This window comes from Scyliorhinus torazame, chromosome 6, assembly GCF_047496885.1.
Source record: "Scyliorhinus torazame isolate Kashiwa2021f chromosome 6, sScyTor2.1, whole genome shotgun sequence".
NCBI classification, from domain to species: domain Eukaryota; kingdom Metazoa; phylum Chordata; class Chondrichthyes; order Carcharhiniformes; family Scyliorhinidae; genus Scyliorhinus; species Scyliorhinus torazame.
The window spans coordinates 299,531,264-299,553,256 of record NC_092712.1 but is presented as its reverse complement, the minus strand read 5'-3'; positions in this window follow the sequence as shown (position 1 = coordinate 299,553,256).

The following is a 21,993-nucleotide window of genomic DNA, read 5'->3' as shown; positions in this document are numbered from 1 at the left end:
CCGATGCTCCAGCTCCTGGGTCCTCTGCTCCTCCTTTAGCCCTTCAATCACCTGTAATATCGGGGCCAACACCTCCTTCTTCAACTCCTTCTTCAGCTCTTCCACACAGCGCCGCAGGAACTCTTGTTGCTCCGGGCCCCATAACAAACGGCCACCTTCCGACGCCATCTTGCTTCGAGCTTCCCTTCCTTGCCGCTGCTCCAGAGGATCTTCTGCAACCCGGCCGCTATCCTCACCTTTTTCCATGTGTATCCGGGGGGATTCCCTTCTAGTTTACCGCACAGTGATTTTGGCCGTTTAAATTGCCGTTGGGGCTCCTATCAAGAGCCCAAAAGTCCGTTCCAACGGGAGGTCCCGAAACGTGCGACTCAGCTGGCCATTGCCGCACCCGGAAGTTCCGACCACTCACTCCTTGACCGCCACCGGAAGTCCCTCTTTTTTCCCTGCATAATATTGTATCTGCCTATTCAGTTAACTTGTGTATATCATTTTGCACTAGTGGTGACTTTATACTTTATCAATGTGAAACAAAACATTTCACAAGCAACTAATGGACATAGCCTCGCACCAACATCGAGCCACAGCACAGTCCAACAGTGCCTTTTTTATAAGTTAGGATTTCGATTGAGGTACCCAGCCAAACATAAAGATACATTCTGTGCTGTGGTCTAGTGTTGAATACGTATTCCATCCTTGGACGATTGGCCAAAACGAAAGCAAAGAATTTAAGTTGAATCATCTTGAAATCAGAGATGTTCATTTCCTGACCTGCTTTTCTTGGGATTGTTCATTCATAGAATCATAGAATTTACAGTGCAGAAGGAGGCCATTCGGCCCATCGAGTCTGCACCGGCCCTTGGAAAGAGCACCCCACTGAAGCCCGCACCTCCACCCTATCCCCGTAACTCCACCTACCCTTTGTTTTTGGACACTAAGGGCAATTTAGCATGGCCAATCCACCTAACTTGCACATCTTTGGACATTGCTTTCCCAAATGCTAAATCCTTGTGACCTTGCCCTCTTCGACGTGCGCAATGTACCAAATCTAAGTGATGACATTTGCCAAGCTAATGAAGTAATAATAGGACATTTTATCTTGTTAATCTAATATCATAAATCTCTTCGTACTGTTTTATGGTGTATGGATAGGTCCGATACCAGTTGAAGCAAATAGGTTTTCTTTTCACTGATACTTGAAAGTCAGAAAACTGTGACCTTATAACTCTGAAGTCTCTCTATGTGGGTGGTAATGAGAACTGCTCTCTTGACAGCTCCAAAAACCTACACATCAGCACTTAGAAGAAGATATTGGTTTTCTGGAACTTTCTAAAAAGCATATTAATATGAAACTCCCAAGATTTGAATCTTAATAAATAACATTATAAATAAAGGCAGTACAGATGAGTGAATGTGAATGATACCACGAATATGAAAGGTCCGACCCAGCTTTTCTACACAATGTTCTTGAATATTCTTTCTTGGTAATAATAATGCTAGGAGATCATTTGAGTTTTTATTGCATCGCTGTTACCTTCCTTTCATTCTGCAATTCAATAAAGTACCTGAATCAGCTCAGATGAGCATTATCTTAACTCATTAACAGCAGAAGATCTGAATGACAAGGCAGAGTGACAGCAGAGGAGGAACGAAAAGGGGAAGATCCTGAACTCTGATCCCACTACCTCATGGGACGTCCCATCCTATGTACCCAAAGATCTGTGGGTCGAGAATATGAAGATATGAAGATCCATCGCAGAAACTTGCAGTCCTGAGGAGACAGTTGATGACAACCATAGAATCCCTGCGGTGCAGAAGGAGGCCATTCAGCCCTCTGAGTCGGCACCAACCCCCCGAAAGAGCCCTCCACCTAGGTCCACTCCCCCGCCCTCTCCCCACAGCCCCCCCCTAATCTTTGGACACTAAGGGGCAATTCAGCACAGCCAATTCTCCTAACCTGCATGTGTTTGGACTGTGGGAGGGGGAAACCGGAGCACCCGGAGGAAACCCATGAAGATGCGGGGAGAGCGTGCAAACTCCACACAGTCACCCAAGACCGGAATGAAACCCAGGTCCCTGGTGCTGCGAGGCAGCAGTGCCAACCACTGTGCCACTGCGTCACCCAAACAGCAGATCTGTTTCCTGTAAAGGAATGCCATGTCTAATAATGATGCAAATCATGGCTCTATACGATTAATTAAAGTGACCAGAAGGATGTATGAAACCAGGCTACAGTTGATTGCCTCGAATTATATTATTAATTGCCATCTATTATTTGTTTTCAATCGCAGCCATTGAGTTAGCTAAAATTTACCAGGCACAATGTAGGAGGCAGTTACTGTGGTTAAATGTAGATTCAGTTTTGATTTGTGTGTTTTCAGTATAACCAAGAGAAAAAGTAACATGACTGCTCTGTTTTCAATTGTATTTCTAGATTCTCGCTACTTCACAGCTCAAGCCCTCGATCTATTAGGTTTCTTCCTTTCACTGGCACAATCCGACGTTCAGGAGTGATCAAATTACCTTTGTGGTTTCTGTCCACCATGTGAGATTAGATGCACCATTTTTGGCAGAGGGGGTGGCTACAAGGGGAAAAGAGTAATCGGGGAAATAAAAATGAGAATCGACGGACATCATCATTCCATTAAAAGTGCTGTTTACGGTCAAAATATACTGCTCCTGGTTAAACATATACCCAGTTACTCTTAAACAAAACTATCTTCTAATGTTCCACCTGTTGACCATTTTATCTTCAGAAGTTGGCTGTAAAGTGAGGTTTTGAATAGAGGTATGAGGTTTCTGAGTTTTATTGGTATTCAATAAGTAATTCACTCATTAATCATAATTATTTTCTAACGCTCAAGTTACAAGTGATTTCGGACAGCACGGTGGCGCAGTGGTTATTTTTGCCGCCGATGGCGCTGAGGACCCGGGTTCGAATCCCGGCCCTGGGTCACTGTCCGTGTGGAGTTTGCATGTTCTCCCCGTGTCTGCGTGGGTTTCACCCCCACAACAACCAAAGATGTGCAGGATAGGTGGATTGGCCCCCCAAATTGTCCCGTAATTGGAAAAAAAATAGTTGGGTACTGTAAATTTATAAAAAGGAAAGTCACAAGTGATTTAGTCACTTTGTCTTTCCCACCAGCTGCTAATAAACCCTAAACAGCTTACCTGCTTGCTAGTTAAAATGTCATCAGGATTCTATTGACATCAGACAAACTTAATTAACAGGTAGAGGCTCTCACCTTAGTCCAGTCGGCAACCCATTCTATGATGTTAAAAATCAGAAATCGGGGCGGCACGGTGGCGCAGTGGTTAGCACGGTTGTCTCACGGCTCTGAGGTAGGTTTGATCCCGGCCCAGAGGTGGGTTCGATCCCGCCTCTGGATCACTGTCTGTGTGGAGTTTGCCCATTCTCCTCGTGTTTGCGTGGGTCTCACCTCCACAAACCAATGATGTGCAGGATAGGTGGATTAGCCACCTAAATTGCCCCTTAATTGGAGAAAAAAGAATTGGCCATTTAAATTTTAAAAAAGATTAGAAATCAGCAGGAATGGGCAGGAAATGGATCCTTTCCATTTTATCTGCGTGAATTAACATTCCCCCCAATTGTGCGATGACCAAATTAAAATAGTACCATCAGGAAGTATTCATAGCATTTAGACTGTTAGTAAGATGTAGATACTAATTTCAAAAGTCTGGGTCTCAAATTTGGGCTGCAAAGTGGCAATATTTTTGGTGTTACAGGTATCATTTTGGGTACAAAATGGCATTGCGTACACTTGTGGTGCCGCCTGCATCAGATGTCATTTGGATGGGACTCTTAGCACAGGCATTAGAACTGTGTTCCGGACGTTAGAACGGTGGCACAGTGGTTAGCACTACTGTCTCACAGAACCAAGGTTCAATTCCGACCTCTGGTGACTGTCTGTGTGTAGTTTGTACGTTCTCCCCTTGTCTGCCGTGGGTTTCCTCCCTCAGTCCGAAGATATGCAGGTTAGTGTATTGGCCATGGTAAAGTGCCCCTCAGTGTCCAAAAGGTTAGGTGGGGATACGAGGATAAGGCAGGGGTGTGAGCCTGGATCGAGAGCTCCTTTGGAGGGTCGGTGCAGGCTCCATGGGCCAAATGGCCTGTTCTACACTGTAGGGATTCTAAGATTCTAAGTCTGCAAAGTAGGTAGATTGTAACTTCAGCCAATGTGTAGCCCTGATTTTACTCCAGCGGTGCTATTTTTGTCCTCAACGCTCCAGCTAATGGCCTCTCTTAACTTCACACAGCTGACAATCCATTCAGCAGTTGGAAGAGCTCTGCTCTTCTCTCCACAGATGCTGCCAGACCTTACTTTCAGGCTGTGGTAGTCACCACTGTTGTATTATATTGTATATACTGCACTGCATACAAGGGTATTACGGTAAGGCCCCTCTACTACAGGTACGGGGTAGATCCCTGCCTGCTGGCTCCGCCCAGTAGGTGGAGTATAAATGTCTGTGCTCTCCGAACTGCAGCCATTTCGGCAGCAGCTGTCGGAGGCCACACATCTCTGTGTAATAAAGCCTCGATTACTCTCTAGTCTCGTCTCGTCGTAATTGATAGTGCAATAAAGTGCATCAATTTATTACACAGAGATTTTCAAAGATGGATCTCCGCATCAAGTCGGATCGCCTGCAGCTGCATCCTCAATCAGACAATGGCAAAAAGGACTTTGCACATTGGCTAGCTTGCTTTGAAGCACACATCGGATCTGCGACAGACCCAATCCCAGAAGCACAGAAGCTCCAGATTCTGTACATGCGGCTGAGCTCAGATGTCTTTCAACTCATCCAGGATGCGCCTACCTTTGCAGAGGCCATGGCGCTACTGAAGAAGAACTACGCTCAGCAGACCAACAAGATCAACGCCAGACACCTCCAGTCCACGCGGCACCAACTTCCCGGTGAGTCTGTGGAAGATTTCTGGCGTGCTCTGCTCGCACAGGTGAGAGACTGTGATCGCCAGGCCGTTTCGGCCGCTGAACATTCTAACCTGCTAATGAGAGACGCGTTCATTACGGGCATAGGGTCGGCCTACATCCGCCAGCGCCTCTTAGAAGGGGCTACGCTTGACCTTGCGGCGACCAAGAAACTAACGCTCTCGCTCAGTCACCTTACGCAACGTACAGGCATATGCCTCCGACCGCACGGCTCACCCTTCTTGAGCATCGTGGACCCTGCCAGCGGCCACCCCATCGTGGACCCCATCAGCGACCGGCCCCAGCCAAACCCACGCCTGCGCCGCGCGGCAGCCAACCAACCCCGGGGGACCCAAGTGCTACTTCTGCAGACAGACAAAACACCCCCGGCAGCGCTGCCAGGCACGGCGCGCGCTCTGCAAGGCCTGCGGCAAGAAAGGACATTTCGCTGCAGTGTGCCAGGCCCACTCAATCGGTGCTATTGTCCCTGCACCCCCCATGTGTGTGATCAGTGGACGCCGCCATCTTCCTCACGTTAGACCATGTGTGGCCCGTGGGCGCCGCCATCTTGCTCCCCTCAACATGTGCGGCCCGTGGGCGCCGCCATCTTACCCGCCTCAGGACCCCTGCCCATCGGGCACCTCATTGGGCCGCACATCGCCTGCAACCGCCGCCGACCAGCCGCGTCTCGCCTCCGTCACGATCGACCGGTCCCGACCGCACAACCTCGCGACTGCGTCGATAAAGGTAAGGTGGATGGGCATGAGATATCCTGCCTTCTGGACTCCGGGAGAATGGAGAGCTTCATCCATCCCGATATGGTAAGGCGCTGCTCCCTCGCAGTACACCCCATTAACCAAAGAATCTCCCTGGCCTCCGGATCCCAGTCCGTGGCGATCCGGGGATACTGCATCGCCATCCTCACCATCCAGGGAGAAGAATTCAGCGGCTTCCGGCTCTACATCCTCCCCAACCTCTGCGCTGCCTTGCTACTCGGCCTGGACTTCCAGTGCAACCTCCAGAGCCTAACCCTGAAATTTGGCGGGCCCCTACCTCCCCTTACTGTATGCGGCCTCACGACCCTTAAGGTCGACCCGCCTTCTCTGTTTGCAAACCTCACCCCGGATTGCAAACCCGTCGCCACCTGGAGCAGACGGTACAGTGACCAGGACTGGACCTTCATCAGGTCTGAGGTCCAGCGGCTGCTGCGGGAAGGTATCATCGAGGCCAGCAACAGCTCCTGGAGAGCCCAAGTGGTGGTGGTGAAAACTGGGGAGAAAAACAGGATGGTCGTTGACTACAGTCAGACCATCAATCGGTACACACAGCTCGAAGCGTACCCCCTCCCACGCATATCTGATATGGTCAATCAGATTGCACAGTACCGGGTCTTATCGACAGTGGACCTGAAATCTGCCTACCACCAGCTCCCCATTCGCAAGGCGGACCGCCCGTACACCGCGTTTGAAGCGGGCGGCCGCCTTTACCACTTCCTTAGGGTTCCCTTCGGCGTCACTAACAGGGTCTCGGTCTTCCAACGGGAGTTGGACCGAATGGTTGACCGGTACTGACTGCGGGCCACTTTCCCGTACCTGGATAACGTCACCATCTGCGGCCACGACCAGCAGGACCACGGCGCTAACCTTTCCAAATTTCTCCACACTGCCAAACTCCTCAACCTAACCTACAACAAGGAGAAGTGCGTGTTCAGCACGAACCGATTAGCCATCAACGGCTATGTGGTTCAGAACGGAGTTCTAGGGCCCGACCCCGATTGCATGCGCCCCCTCATGGAACTCCCCCTTCCCACTGCCCCAAGGCCCTCAAACGATGCCTGGGGTTCTTTTCGTACTACGCCCAGTGGGACCCTAACTATGCGGACAAGGCCCGCCCACTCATCCATTCCACCGGTTTCCCACTGACGGCCGAGGCTCACCGGGCCTTCAACTATATCAAGGCCGACATCGCCAAAGCCGTGATGCATGTGGTCGACGAGACGTTCCCCTTCCAAGTCGAGAGCGATGCATCAGCCGTCACTCTGGCTGCCACCCTCAACTAGGCAGGCAGGCCCGTGGCATTCTTTTCCCGCACCATCCATGCCTCTGAAATTCGGCACTCCTCCATCGAAAAGGAGGCCCAAGCTATCGTTGAAGTTGTGCAGCACTGGAGGCATTACCGGGCCGGCAGGAGATTCACTCTCCTCACAGACCAACGGTCGGTTGCCTTCATGTTTAACAACACACAGCGGGGTAAGATCAAAAATGATAAGATCGTGCGGTGGAGGATCGAGCTCTCCACCTTTAATTGCGAGATTTTGTATCGCCCTGGTAAGCTCAACGAGCCCCCCGATGCCCTGTCCCGAGGTACATGTGCCAGCGCACAAGTGGACCGAATCCAGATCCTGCATGACGATCTCGGTCACCCAGGGGTCACCCGTTTTATCACTTCATTAGGCCCGCAATCTGCCCTACTCCATCGAGGAAGTCAGGGCTATCACCAGAGACTGCCAGGTCTGCACAGAGTGTAAACCGCACTTCTACCGGCCAGACCGTGCACGCCTGGTGTAGGCCTCCCGCCCCTTTGAACGCCTCAGCGTGGACTTCAAAGGGCCCCTCCACTCCACCGACCGCAACACGTACTTTCTCGATGTGGTCGACGAATATTCCAGATTCCCCTTTGCCATCCCATGCCCCGATATGACGTCTGCCACCGTCATCAAAGCCCTCAACACCATCTTCGCTCTGTTCGGTTTCCCCGCCTACGTTCACAGCGACCAGGGATCCTCATTTATGAGCGATGAGCTGCGCCAGTACCTGCTCAACAGAGGCATCGCCTCGAGCAGGACGACCAGTTACAACCCCCGGGGAAAAGGGCAGGTGGAGCGGGAGAATGGGACGGTCTGGAAGGCTGTCCAGCTGGCCCCACGGTCCAGAAATCTCTCGGCCTTCCGCTGGTGAGGTCCTCCCCGATGCCCTTCACTCCATTCGGTCGCTCCTGTGTACGCCGACTAACAAAACCCCCCATGAAGTCCACCTACGGGGTTTCGCTCCAAACGTGGCTGGCAGCTCCAGGACCCGTTCTCCTCCACAAGCACGTGCGGCTCCACAAGGCGGACCCATTGGTTCAGAGCGTACAGCTACTCCACGCAAACCCGCAGTACACCGACGTAGCGTACCTTGACGGCCACCAAGACTCAGTCTCCCTCAGGGACCTGGCACCAGCTGGGTCCCCACCCTCTGCCCCTGCGCCACCCTCCCTTCCCTCAGCGCATCCCACCACAGCCCCCGCTCCAGGACAATCCGTCCTCCCCTTGGTCCCACCCGGGGATGAAGAGGATGTCGACACGCTCCCGGAGTTGCCGGCGCTTGACTCGCCATCAGCACTGCGGCGACCTCAACAACGGATCAAGGCGCCCGACCGTCTAAATTTGCAACCTTCTCTGAAATTTTAATGATAACCTGTTTGTAAATAGTTTTCCACCATCCCCGCTGGACTCATTTTTAACAGGGCGTGAATGTGGTAGTCACCACTGTTGTATTATATTGTATATACTGCACTGCATACAAGGGTATTACGGTAAAGCTCCTGTACTACAGGTACGGGGTAGATCCCTGCCTGCTGGCTCCGCCCAGTAGGCGGAGTATAAATGTGTGCGTTCTCCGAACTGCAGCCATTTCGGCAGCAGCTGTAGGCTGCCTCCCATCTCTGTGTAATAAAGCCTCGATTACTCTCTACTCGTCGTAATTGACAGTGCATCATAGGCTAGCTTCTGATTGTTTTCTACTGGCTCCTGCTGCATTTCTCAAAGTGTTGCAAGTTTCCCACTGCTACTTAAAGCTGGTGGAATCCACAGTGAGTGGTGAAGGCCCTGGCTCAGATTTCGAGGACTCTGTTCAGACCATTTGCTTCTAGACATGAATGTAGGAGTTACCATCCGCCTTGACATGCACATCAGGCTGGGAAGAAATAGTAAATACGAGGTTGAGGAAGGGTAGAAGTCTTCCCAGCAAGGAGGTCTTATTGACTCAGGGTCTTCAGGGAGTAATTCATTTAAATTGATGTCAGTGAGGCATGGAGCATGCAACATCTCGGTTTTCTGATGGAGCATTTATGAAAATCTGCTGCCTTTTGCAGCCATGAGCAGGACCTGGTAGTGGTTTTGTAGGTGGCCATCCCATTAAATGTTTTGCAGCAGAATCCTTTCAGGCTGGAGTCTGCGACACCTATGCATCATCTTCCCCAATGGAGTGAGTTCATGTAGTCATGCTTGTTCCCTGACGGTTAGCTGCTGCTATCTTTGGGTTATGGGCCAGTTGATCCTGGAAGAGAAATGGAAATGAGTGCAGTGCAATCTGTTTGGGTGTGGTGGTTGTCGTGGTGAAGAGACCTGGAGCAGTGCTCACTGTGTGAAAACGAGGTGGTTATGAATATGAGGAGAGTCGTGGTGGATGGACAGTATTGAGCAGCTGCAGAGGCTCGTGGCACATTTTGTGGAATGAGACTTTGGAAGGTGCATTCATTGACCTTGACCATTCATGTGAGGTCATTGAGTTTCTTTCAGCGCATCCTGGTCTTTGGGGTTACATACCTGACATTGTCCACTGCAATCTGGATGGTTTCCTTGCCCCTTGCAGATCGAGGACCTCTCTCCTATTGACCTTCTGCATTAAGGCCGCCAGCGCTGCCTCAAGAGTTCGCTGAAGCCCTCTCCCCTCCATGGTGTATGTCTTTCCCGGTCCCAAATCACTTCCAGCACTTACTGCAGCCAAAATGCACCACTCCGTTAAACGATGAACACGTAGGGTTGCTTTTGGTAGGGTTGAACTCGTGCTCAACTCTCTTGTGATTTTGCACACCTTAATCAGGCATGTCACCATTCAGCGACGTGCTTAGCTCCGGCTGCACAATGCAATCGTCATGAAAAGCAGGCAGCACAAAGTTTGAGAACTGTCTACCTTAGAGATAGGTGCAAAGAAGGTGGAGATGAAGGACAATGGTGGGGCTTGTTACGTCGCAGCGCCAGAAATAGGCAGCTCCTGCCTCCGATAGTTGTTGAGAAATTAGGTGGATGTTAAAGTGGGCAGGGATGTCACACTCACACCTCACTGCTGTTTACCAAATGTACAAAGTCTTACAACACCAGGTTAAAGTCCAACAGGTTTGTTTCGATGTCACTAGCTTTCGGAGCGCTGCTCCTTCCTCAGGTGAATGAAGAGGTATGTTCCAGAAACACATATATAGACAAATTCAAAGATGCCAAACAATGCTAGGAATGCGAGCATTAGCAGGTGATTAAATCTTTACAGATCCAGAGATGGGATAACCCCAGGTTAAAGAGGTGTGAATTGTCTCAAGCCAGGACAGTTGGTAGGATTTCGCAGGCCAGATGGTGGGGGATGAATGTAATGTGACATGAATCCCAGGTCCCGGTTGAGGCCGCACTCATGTGTGCGGAACTTGGCTATAAGTTTCTGCTCGGCGATTCTGCGTTGTCGCGGGTCCTGAAGGCCGCCTTGGAGAACGCTTACCCGGAGATCAGAGGCTGAATGCCCTTGACTGCTGAAGTGTTCCCCGACTGGAAGGGAACATTCTTGCCTGGTGATTGTTGCGCGATGTCCGTTCATTCGTTGTCGCAGCGTCTGCATGGTCTCGCCAATGTACCACGCTTCGGGACATCCTTTCCTGCAGCGTATGAGGTAGACAACGTTGGCCGAGTCGCACGAGTATGTACCGCGTACCTGGTGGGTGGTGTTCTCAAGTGTAATAGTGGTATCCATGTCGATGATCTGGCACGTCTTGCAGAGATTACCATGACAGGGTTGTGTGGTGTCGTGGTCACTGTTCTGAAGACTGGGTAGTTTGCTGCAAACAATGGTTCGTTTGAGGTTGCGTGGTTGTTTGAAGGCAAGTAGTGGGGGTGTGGGGATGACCTTGGCAAGATGTTCATCGCCATCAATGACGTGTTGAAGGCTGTGAAGAAGATGACGTAGTTTCTCCGCTCCAGGGAAGTACTGGACGACGAAGGGTATTCTGTCGGTTGTGTCCCATGTTTGTCTTCTGAGGAGGTCGGTCCGGTTTTTCGCTGTGGCGCATTGGAACTGTCGATCGATGAGTCGAGTGCCATATCCTGTTCGTACGAGGGCATCTTTCAACGTCTGTAGATGTCTGTTACGCTCCTCCTCGTCTGAGCAGATCCTGTGTATACGGAGCGCTTGTCCATAGGGGATGGCTTCTTTAATGTGTTTAGGGTGGAAGCTGGAGAAGTGGAGCATCATGAGGTTATCCGTGGGTTTGCGGTAAAGCGAAGTGCTGAGGTGACCGTCCTTGATGGAGACGAGTGTGTCCAAGAATGCAACTGATTTTGGAGAGTAGTCCATGGTGAGTCTGATGGTTGGATGGAACTTATTAATGTCATTGTGTAGTCGTTTCAGTGATTCTTCGCCGTGGGTCCAAAGGAAAAAAATGTCATCGATGTATCTGGTGTATAACATCGGTTGAGGGTCCTGTGCGGTGAGTAGGTCCTGTTCAAACTTGTGCATGAAGATGTTGGCGTATTGGGGTGCGAATTTGTTCAACATCTTCATGCACAAGTTTGAACAGGACCTACTCACCGCACAGGACCTTCAACCGATGTTATACACCAAATACATCGATGACATTTTTTTCTTTTGGACCCACGGCGAAGAATCACTGAAACAACATTAATAAGTTCCATCCAACCATCAGACTCACCATGGACTACTCTCCAAAATCAGTTGCATTCTTGGACACACTCGTCTCCATCAAGGACGGTCACCTCAGCACTTCGCTTTACCGCAAACCCACGGATAACCTCATGATGCTCCACTTCTCCAGCTTCCACCCTAAACACATTAAAGAAGCCATCCCCTATGGACAAGCCCTCCGTATACACAGGATCTGCTCAGACGAGGAGGAGCGTAACAGACATCTACAGACGTTGAAAGATGCCCTCATAAGAATGGGATTTGGCACTCGACTCATCGATCGACAGTTCCAACGCGCCACAGCGAAAAACCGGACCGACCTCCTCAGAAGACAAACATGGGACACAACCGACAGAATACCCTTCGTGGTCCAGTACTTCCCCGGAGCGGAGAAACTACGTCATCTTCTTCACAGCCTTCAACACGTCATTGATGACGATGAACATCTTGCCAAGGTCATCCCCACACCCCCACTACTTGCCTTCAAACAACCGCGCAACCTCAAACGAACCATTGTTTGCAGCAAACTACCCAGTCTTCAGAACAGTGACCTCGACACCACACAACCCTGTCATGGCAATCTCTGCAAGACGTGCCAGATCATCGACATGGATACCACTATTACACGTGAGAACACCACCCACCAGGTACGCGGTACATACTCGTGCGATTCGGCCAACGTTGTCTACCTCATACGCTGCAGGAAAGGATGTCCCGAAGCGTGGTACATTGGCGAGACCATGCAGACGCTGCGACAACGAATGAACGGACATCGCGCAACAATCACCAGGCAGGAATGTTCCCTTCCAGTCGGGGAACACTTCAGCAGTCAAGGGCATTCAGCCTCTGATCTCCGGGTAAGCGTTCTCCAAGGCGGCCTTCAGGACCCGCGACAACGCAGAATCGCCGAGCAGAAACTTATAGCCAAGTTCCGCACACATGAGTGCGGCCTCAACCGGGACCTGGGATTCATGTCACATTACATTCATCCCCCACCATCTGGCCTGCGAAATCCTACCAACTGTCCTGGCTTGAGACAATTCACACCTCTTTAACCTGGGGTTACCCCATCTCTGGATCTGTAAAGATTTAATCACCTGCTAATGCTCGCATTCCTAGCATTGTTTGGCATCTTTGAATTTGTCTATATATGTGTTTCTGGAACAGACCTCTTCATTCACCTGAGGAAGGAGCAGCGCTCCGAAAGCTAGTGACATCGAAACAAACCTGTTGGACTTTAACCTGGTGTTGTAAGACTTCGTACTGTGCTCACCCCAGTCCAACGCCGGCATTTCCACATCATGTTTACCAAATGAGCACCATGTGGTCAGGCAGAGGACAGCAGTCAATTTAGACTTTCTTTTGCACACCGTAACAGCCAGGACTGACAAAAAATAGTTACAAAGGTTCATTGAACATGAGAGTCACAAGGATGCATGCTCTTACATGTTCCCCTTCAAGGAAATCTTGGTAGGGAAGAGCCAGAACAACTGCCAGTAATTGGAAGGAAATGTATGGGTATATAGCTGGATGTTCAAGAAACAAAAATTCTTTGTCGCCCATAGGATTTAAGTAATTGTATGTTGATGTGCGACACTGTTAACCTTGACTGATAGAATTCCCGGTTTTGGGCATTTTTGCCTCTACCCCGGGAGGGGGCAGGCCGATATCTGCCATACCATATTGTCAGTGGCAGGAAGCCAATTGAGTCACTTAAGTCACCAATTAAGGGCAACTTCCTTGCCCAAGTAGGAAGGGCCTGACAAGGCCTCTGGGAGGTTTCGGGGAGAGAGGCCTCCTTCATGGGTGCTCTAAGGCCCATGGAGGGGCCTGCTTATGTGCAATCACACTACTGGTTGTCCATGAACCTCCCCCCATTGCACTCAGTCTCTTCTAGCCCTAGTTTCCTCTAATTATACTCACCTCTTTCAATGGCATCCCATAATTGGACGGTGACCCTAGTGGCAGCCTCCTAATTTTTAAAATATAATTTAGAGTATCCAATTCATTTTTTCCAATTAAGGGGCAATTTAGTGTGGCCGATCCACCTACCTGCACATTTTTGGGTTGTGGGGGCGAAACCCATGCAAACACTGGGAGAATGTGCAAACTCCACACGGACAGTGACCCAGATCCGGGCTCGAACCTGGGACCTCGGGCAGGCTCCCAATTGACTCCCGCGGGCAATATGCCACCCCATCTCCCACTGCACACCGAAGCAGAGTCACTTCCTGCTTTCAGCCCTGATGGCAGGCTTCCAGAAAAGAGTAGAGTTTAGCTCATTAACTCCATTTTCCCCTGTACAGATGCTGTCAGAACTGCTGAGTATTCCAGCATCTGCAATATTTGTTTTTCACAGGATCACAGAATCACAGAAAAATACAGCGCAGAAAAGGCCCATCAAGTCTGCACCGCCGCATGAAAGGCACCTGATCTGCCAATCCTAATCCCATTTGCCAGCACTTGGTCCATAGCCTCGAATGTTAAGACGTGCCAAGTACTCATCCAGGTACTTTTTAAAGGATTTGAGGCAACCCGCCTCTACCACCCTCCCAGGCAGTGCATTCCAGATCGTCACCACCCTCTGGGTAAAAAGGCTTTTCCTCAAATCCCCCCTGAACCTCCCGCCCCTGACCATGAACTTGTGTCTCTTCGTAACGCCCCTTCAACGAAGGGGAACAGCTGTGTACTATCCGCCCTGTCCATGCCCCTCATAATCTTGTACACCTCAATCAGGTCTCCCTTCAGTCTTCTCTGCTCCAGCGAAAACAACCCAAGCCTATTCAACCTTGCTTCATAACTAAAATGTCCCATCCCAGGCAACATCCTGGTGAAACGCCTCTGCACCCGCTCCAGTGCAATCACATCCTTCCTATAATGTGGCGACCAGAACTACACACAGTACTCCAGCTGTGGCCTCACCAATGTTCTATATAACTCCAACATGACTTCCTTGCTTTTGTAATCTATGCCACGATTGATAAAGGCAAGTGTACCGTATGCCTTTTTCGCCACTCTATTAACCTGCCCTTCTGCTTTCAGAGATCTATTTACAAACATGCCAAGGTCTTTGTTCCTCAGGACTTCCCAGTGTGGTGCCATTCATTGTGTTAACATTAACCACGTACTGAGTACAACAGACATATACTGTAGGATTCACACCTATCAAGATGTCTCAGATAATGAATCTCAGCAGCAAAAAAGTAATTGGCACAGTGATCAGCACTGCTGGCTCGCAGAGACCAGGGATCAATTCCGGCCTTGCATGACTGTGTGGAGCTTGCACTTTCTCCCCTGTCTGCATGGGTTTCCTCCGGGTGCTTCAGTTTCCTCCCATAGTCAAAAGAGTGGCCATGCTAAGTTGCCCCTTAGTATCTATATATGTGTAAGTTCAGTGAAGTTATGGAGATGGGGGTGGAGATTGGGCCTGAGTGGGATGCTCTTTTGGAGGGCCGGAGTAGACTCAATGGGCCGTGGCACTTCTGCACTGTGGGGATTCTATGAAATTTTATGGATCCGTGATTATACAGAGAGTGCCTCAAACTAGCAGAGTGGAGGAAACCTTTCCTGCTTCTGATAAATCCATTCATTGGAGTCACATAGAACATAGAACAGTACAGCATAGAACAGGCCCTTCTGCCCTCGATGTTGTGTCAAGCATTGTCCGAAACCAAGATCAAACTATCCCACTCCCTGTCATTCTGGTGTGCTCCATGTGCCTATCCAATAACCGCTTGAAAGTTCCTAAAGTGTCCGACTCCACTATCACAGCAGGCAGTCCATTCCACACCCTAACCACTCTCTGAGTAAAGAACCTACCTCGGACATCCCTCCTATATCTCTCATCCTGAATCTTATAGTTATGGCCCCTTATAACAGCTACATCCACCCGAGGAAATAGTCTCTGAACGTCCACTCTATCTAACCCCCTCATTATCTTATAAACCTCTATTAAGTCGCCTCTCGTCCTCCTCCGCTCCAAAGAGAAAAGCCGTAGCTCCCTCAACCTTTCCTCATAAGACCTATCATGCAAACCAGGTAGCATCCTGGTAAATCTCCTTTGCACCCTTTCCAATGCTTCCACATCCTTCCTATAATGAGGTGGCCAGAACTGCACACAATACTCCAAATGTGGTCTCACCAGAGTCATGTATAGTTGCAGCATAACCCCGCGGCTCTTAAACTCAAGCCCCCTGTTAATAAACGCTAGCACACTATAAGCCTTCTTCATGGCTCTATCCACTTGAGTGGCAACCTTCAGAGATCTGTGGACATGAACCCCAAGATCTCTCTGTTCCTCCACATTCCTCAGAACCCAACATTGACCCTGTAATCCGCATTCAAATTTTCTCTACCAAAATGAATCACCTCGTACTTATTGTGGTTGAACTCCATCTGCCATTTTTCGGCCCAGCTCTGCATCCTATCAATGTCTCTTTGCAGCCTACAACAGCCCTCCACCTCATCCACTACTCCACCAATCTTGGTGTCATCAGCAAATTTACTGACCCACCCTTCAGCCCCCTTCTCCAAGTCATTGATAAAAATCACAAAGAGCAGAGGACCCAGCACTGATCCCTGTGGTACACCGCTGGTAACTGGTCTCCAGTCTGAACATTTTCCATCCAGCTCCACCCTCTGTCGTCTATGTGTTAGCCAGTTACTTATCCAATTGGCCAAATTTCCCTCTATCCCACTCCTCTTTATTTTCTTCATGAGCCGACCATCAAACGTATTTAAGAGTGTACCCACATGAGCCCAATTGTGGGTACACCTCTTAAATACAAGATGTTGAAAAGATTAGGAAGTACAAATAAGTTTGATTTACCTTTTAGTGCTGAGCACAGAATTAACCTGAGCAAGTCAGTGATGGAAAAAAAATTGGCCATAGTGCCATTTGTTATTGCCTGAACAATATCGTGGCACGGAACGTTGCCAGGACAGAACAGCAGTAACAAGGCTCAAATCCTGGAACAACATTTTCCCTATTTTACTGGCCAAATACATTCAATCACTTTTGACTTTAAAATCCAAACAATAGGCAAAAAGTGTCTGCCTCGTGATGCCGTAAAAGCGAACTGCGATCGGGTGGAGAATCGGGTGTCCGGCCAAAATCGAGGTCCAATTCGGGCGCCATGCTCCAGTCCCTTGCTGGTGGTGATAACGAGGGTTGTGCCCCGTGCCGGTGGAGGCATGTAAAACCGGCATTTACATGCATTTAAATGTGATTAGCGGGTTGGACACAGTACGCTCCGCCCTTCCATCATGCTCTTAGGCGGAGGTCTCGCGGGCGTGAATTACTACAAGTATTGACAAACGTGGACTGGGCACCATGGCTGTGGAGAAACCATTGAAAACTGTTGGGCTAGCTGGGGGATGGATGCCTTGGCAGGGGGAAGTAGAGGATAGTGTCTTGGTGCCCTTGGGTTCCTCCCCCTGGGGAGCGGGTGCCTTTGCTCAGACCTCCATTGCTGCAGTCTGTCTTTTACACGCACCAATTTAGTGCTCCTTACAGGTTCCTGGCTGCTCACATTGCTGAGTGCTTTCTGTGGCCTTCAAATGCTCAGAAGTTCTCTGGCCATCTGGGAGTCCACTCAGGCCGCCCTCTCTGGATACCCTCATACCGAAGCTGTATCATCAAGGAACAAGCTCAACCAGGAGCCCACCAGGTGTTGGCACACCTCAGAAGTGCCGTCCCATTGCAGAGGAAGCAGGGGATCAGCAGAGCTCACTCTAATCAGAGGACACCTGCACCAAAGCCTTTGGAGCCCTACCTGGTTCCCAGCCCCTTTCAGGGCAGAGGACTCACTAGTGACTCCCACACCGCCAGATCACCAGCTGTCTCCTCCTGGTGAGACTGGCAGCACTGACTGCCTCTGCCACCACCTCCCAGGCAGTGTTCTGGAGGACAGGCTTGAGTCTGCGGCCCATCCTGAGGAAGAGAGTTTCCCTCCCCTCCTCACAGCCATGGAGCTGTGGGTCCACCTCGGATCCCCCGACCTCAGGGGGCAGGTCTTCTCTGAGCCATCTTGGTGACTGCAGTGAGTGTGTGGTAAGTGGAGGGCTGAAAAGCAGCTCCAGGTGCCAGGCTCTTTGGTGTTAAGTCCGTCACCAGCAGTTACTACGCCCGCTGGGCCGGGAATTGCTCGTTTTTCGCGGCAGCAGAGTGTTGGCCCATTAGCATGTCCAGGATTGCTCCACAACTAGCGCCTCCCAAGGGAACACGAACAGCACGCAATTCAGTCACAGCGTCACTCCCAAATGGAGAATTTCACCAATTAATGTCTCTCAAAACGGTTAGCGTTTTTGATTAACTGTGGAGCACATTGGTAGGGCAAATAGTGTCAGGCACAAAACAAGATGGTGTGATTTGGTCCATGAAATCAGCAAGGTTTTTGCTGCTTTTTTTTTTCTTCTCCCCAGAGATTGTGTGGCTGTGGGGGTGGCAGGGAGTTGGGAAGAAATGTATAATCATGATGGTCCAACTGTCATAGCGTGGGCCACGCTTGATGGACGAGCTGGTATTTTCCACCCCGTCAGTTTTGCATGTTCCTATTTGATGCTATTCAGCATCAATAATGAGGAAATAAATATAGAATAGTATCTGTTGACTTGTATGAAGTATAATCCAGCCAGAATATTAGTTCATATAAAAGGAATTGGTAGATACTGGAGATTTGAAACAAAAAGCAAAGATTTTGGAAGTACGCACACAAATATTAGCATCTTTATATAAGATGGGCATTTGTACATTTGCATTATTAGATTTTTAAAGGTTTTTTGGACTATATTGTATTAATGAGAAGAGATTTTGACTTTACGTTTGATAGTGCATTGATTGTATTTTGGATATAAAGTCACTCACTGCAACCTACACAAGACATTTTTGTATTAACTAATATGAACCCAGGAAAATAATCCTCAGGTGTGGACCCTCTTTGCTTGTCAGGGTTCCTGTTCCTGAAAACAACCTGACTATTTGAGGTAATCAGAGACCAACAGCAGCTCAGAGAATCTGTGAAAATGTGCCATTGGGCCTTGGGTCTTTACAGGCCAGCATCTGCCAATCTCATTGTTAAAACAACTTTAGGCGCGAGATATGAGACCACCTCAAAAATATCACTTCACATGCAGTTCCAGCAACCTCCTGGTCCAATTGTGGATGACTGTAACAATGCCCAACATTATCAAAGAGAGAGGGCGGGATTCTCTGCCCTCGCCCCCTGGTGACTGGAAATTCCCGCCCGAGGTCAATGGACCATCATATGGTCCACGTCCCACCTGGGTCGATCTTGCGGCGGGCGGGGCGGAATAATCTGACTCAGAGTTACTAATTTTTTTTGGGAGGCGATTGAGTGTATCAAATATCCGGGTGTTGAAAGTGTCACGTACACAATGCTGGCGACGAGAATAATAATACATTCATTTGAAATTCCTTTGCTTACCATTGTGACAAAAGCTGTTATTAATCTGTTTCAAATAAATGGTTCTGATCACTAAAATAGAAGACAGGAATTTCACATGAACGGATTATTGTGTTCCTTTTATTTTTTAAATTTAGTGTACCCTATTATTTTTTTGTTCCAATGAAGGGGCAATTTAGCGTGGCCAATCCACCTAACCGGCACAGCTTTGGGTTGTGGGGGTGAAACCCACGCTGACACGGGGAGAATGTGCAAACTCCACACGGACAGTGACCCAGGGCCAGGATTCGAACCTGGTCCTCAGCGGCGTAGTCCCAGTGCTAACCACTGCGCCGCGTGATGCCCGGGTTACTGCATTCCTGACTTACTGCGGCATTTAGATTTGTGAACATAATAATCTGCTCACAGCAACCCGGTCGGCAGCTTACTGCGTTACGGAGGGAAAGAAGACGGGAATTCCGTCTGACGTCTGGTCACTTCAACAAAATGTCGGAAAATTGTGCTGCCACTTTCTTTGCTCATTCAGCAAAAATTGAAATTAATTCTTTGTGCTTGTTGAAGCAGAGGTTCGAGCCTCCGATCTGCCCACGTAAATCATTGCACAAATTCTAGAATGCATGACCTCTATTTGTTTCTTTAAAAAAAGCAAGTTAGTTCTGATCTTCCAACCATACAATGCAATGACATCATATTTGATAAACGATAGCGAGGGCAGAAAGAGGAAACAAGCACAAGTCACTTCAAATCCAATGCAGAAAACATTACCATTCTTGTTAATTCAAAACGTATGAGGCATACTTTGCCAGCGTTGTATAAGGACATGAAGGTGACAAAGACTAGACAGCAACAATGCCCCATTACTCTGTGCCTCTCCCATCCCGAAATATGTGGAAGAATAGAGCAAGAGGTGTGGGGCAAGGCAGGCTAATCATGGGAAAACCATGCCGAATTGCGCAGGTGTAGTGAGAGTGAGGAGGGCAGAAGAAAATGAGTGGAAAAAGAGTCATGAACACTGACACAGAACTGATACCAGCTAACTGAATAGAAGACATGCAGAAGGTGACAATGGTCTAGTTAAACGTTCGTAGAAGGGGAAGATCCTGCCTGACCAACCTACTCTACTTTTTTTGAGGAAGTGGTGGCAACACTGGAAATCCCTGTGACGTGATGCATCTTGACTTGACTTTGAAAAGCACTTTCATGCTCCACATGAAAGAATATTAATTAAGCTCAGATCACTGGGGGTTCAGGGTAACCTCTGGGAAAGGACAATAATAATCTTTATTAGTGTCACAAGTAGGCTTACATTAACACTGTGATGAAGTTACTGTGAAAAGCCCCTAGTCACCACATTCTGGCGCCTGTTCGGGTACACAGAGGGAGAATTCAGTGTCATAATATACACCACTATATCATGGTGCAGACACACACACTGATGGACACACAGCAAGACCAATCAACACACACAACACCGCAGCCAATCACCAGTTAGAGCACACTCACTATAAAGACAGAGGGCATCAGTTTTCCCGCTCATTCGGGATGCAGCTTCTCAGAAGGACAGAGCTTCACCATGTGCTGAGTGCATAGACTGGTTAGGATAGGCATAGGTCTTTAGTTTAATCTAACATCGTGTTAACCCACAGTGAAAGTATGTTCAACAGTTTCTAGCTTAATAAAATAGTGTTGTTCTATTTTAAGTGTTGGTAGCCTGTATGTGTTCCACGGATCCAAAGCACCCACCAAATCATTCAGAACGGCTGATTCAACTAACAGCACGTCTTTCGGGAACTGTGGGAGGAAACCGGAGCACCCGGAGGAAACCTACGCAGACACGGGGAGAATGTGCAGACTCCGCACAGACAGTGACCCAAGCTGGGAATTGAACCTGGGACCCTGCCATTGTAAAGCAATAGTGCTCACCACTGTGCTACTGTGCCACCCAACTCGATCAAGGATAGAAAACAGTGAGTGGGAGTGTGTCTCCCCCGCCCCCCCCCCCCCCCCCCACCCCCCGCCCACAGCGGTGTATTTTTTGGCAGCTGGTGCGGGATCTTCCAACTGCGCTGCCAGCGTACCCGCCGCGGGAGTTTGCCTTCGGCGGGCCCCGGCAGCGGGAAGGACGGGTGAGGAAATCCCTCCTGAGCTCAGTCCTAAATGGCCTCCCTTTCACCCAGAGATTGTGCCCTCTGGTTCCAGACCTGCCGGCCTGGGGAAATATTCTTCCTGCATCTGCCCTATAGCAATTGTGCATGCTTCAATGAGATAAAGAGAATTCCCCCAAGTTCTCCAAGTCACACATTCCAATTTGGACACATCTCACCATTCATTTATTGTTGCTGGGTTAAAATCCTTGGACTATCTTTCTAACCGCAGTGAGGGAACAATATCTGCCGTAGGCAGAGTTTCAAGAAGGTGGATCCCCCACTACCATTTCAGAGGCAACTTTAGATGGGTAATAAATGCTCATCTTTCTAGCAATGCCTATATCGTGAGAATAGGTAATAGCAGCCCTGTAAATTCCAGACCCTTGTCATTGACCCCAGCCCCCATCCACACATGTGAAAGGCTCACCTCGGTGTACTGGGACTTGATCGCAACTGCTTAAAAATAAACAATGGGTGGGATTATCCGGCCTTATCGGTGGTGGGATCCGTTGTGAGTGAGAATGGAAAATCTGGCATTCCAGCCAAAATCCCATCCGCTGTCAGTGGCACCGGAAAATCTCAGCCACATACAAGGATGGAAGATTTCGGCAAAAAAAACCCAAAACAGCCCTCGAGCCCTCACTCCCACTCCTTCCATGCCAACCCATTCCCCTCGACCTATCTCCCATAGCCCCTCATATCCTACATGCCAACTAATGTCCCCCCAACCACTACCTTTTGCCTTACACTC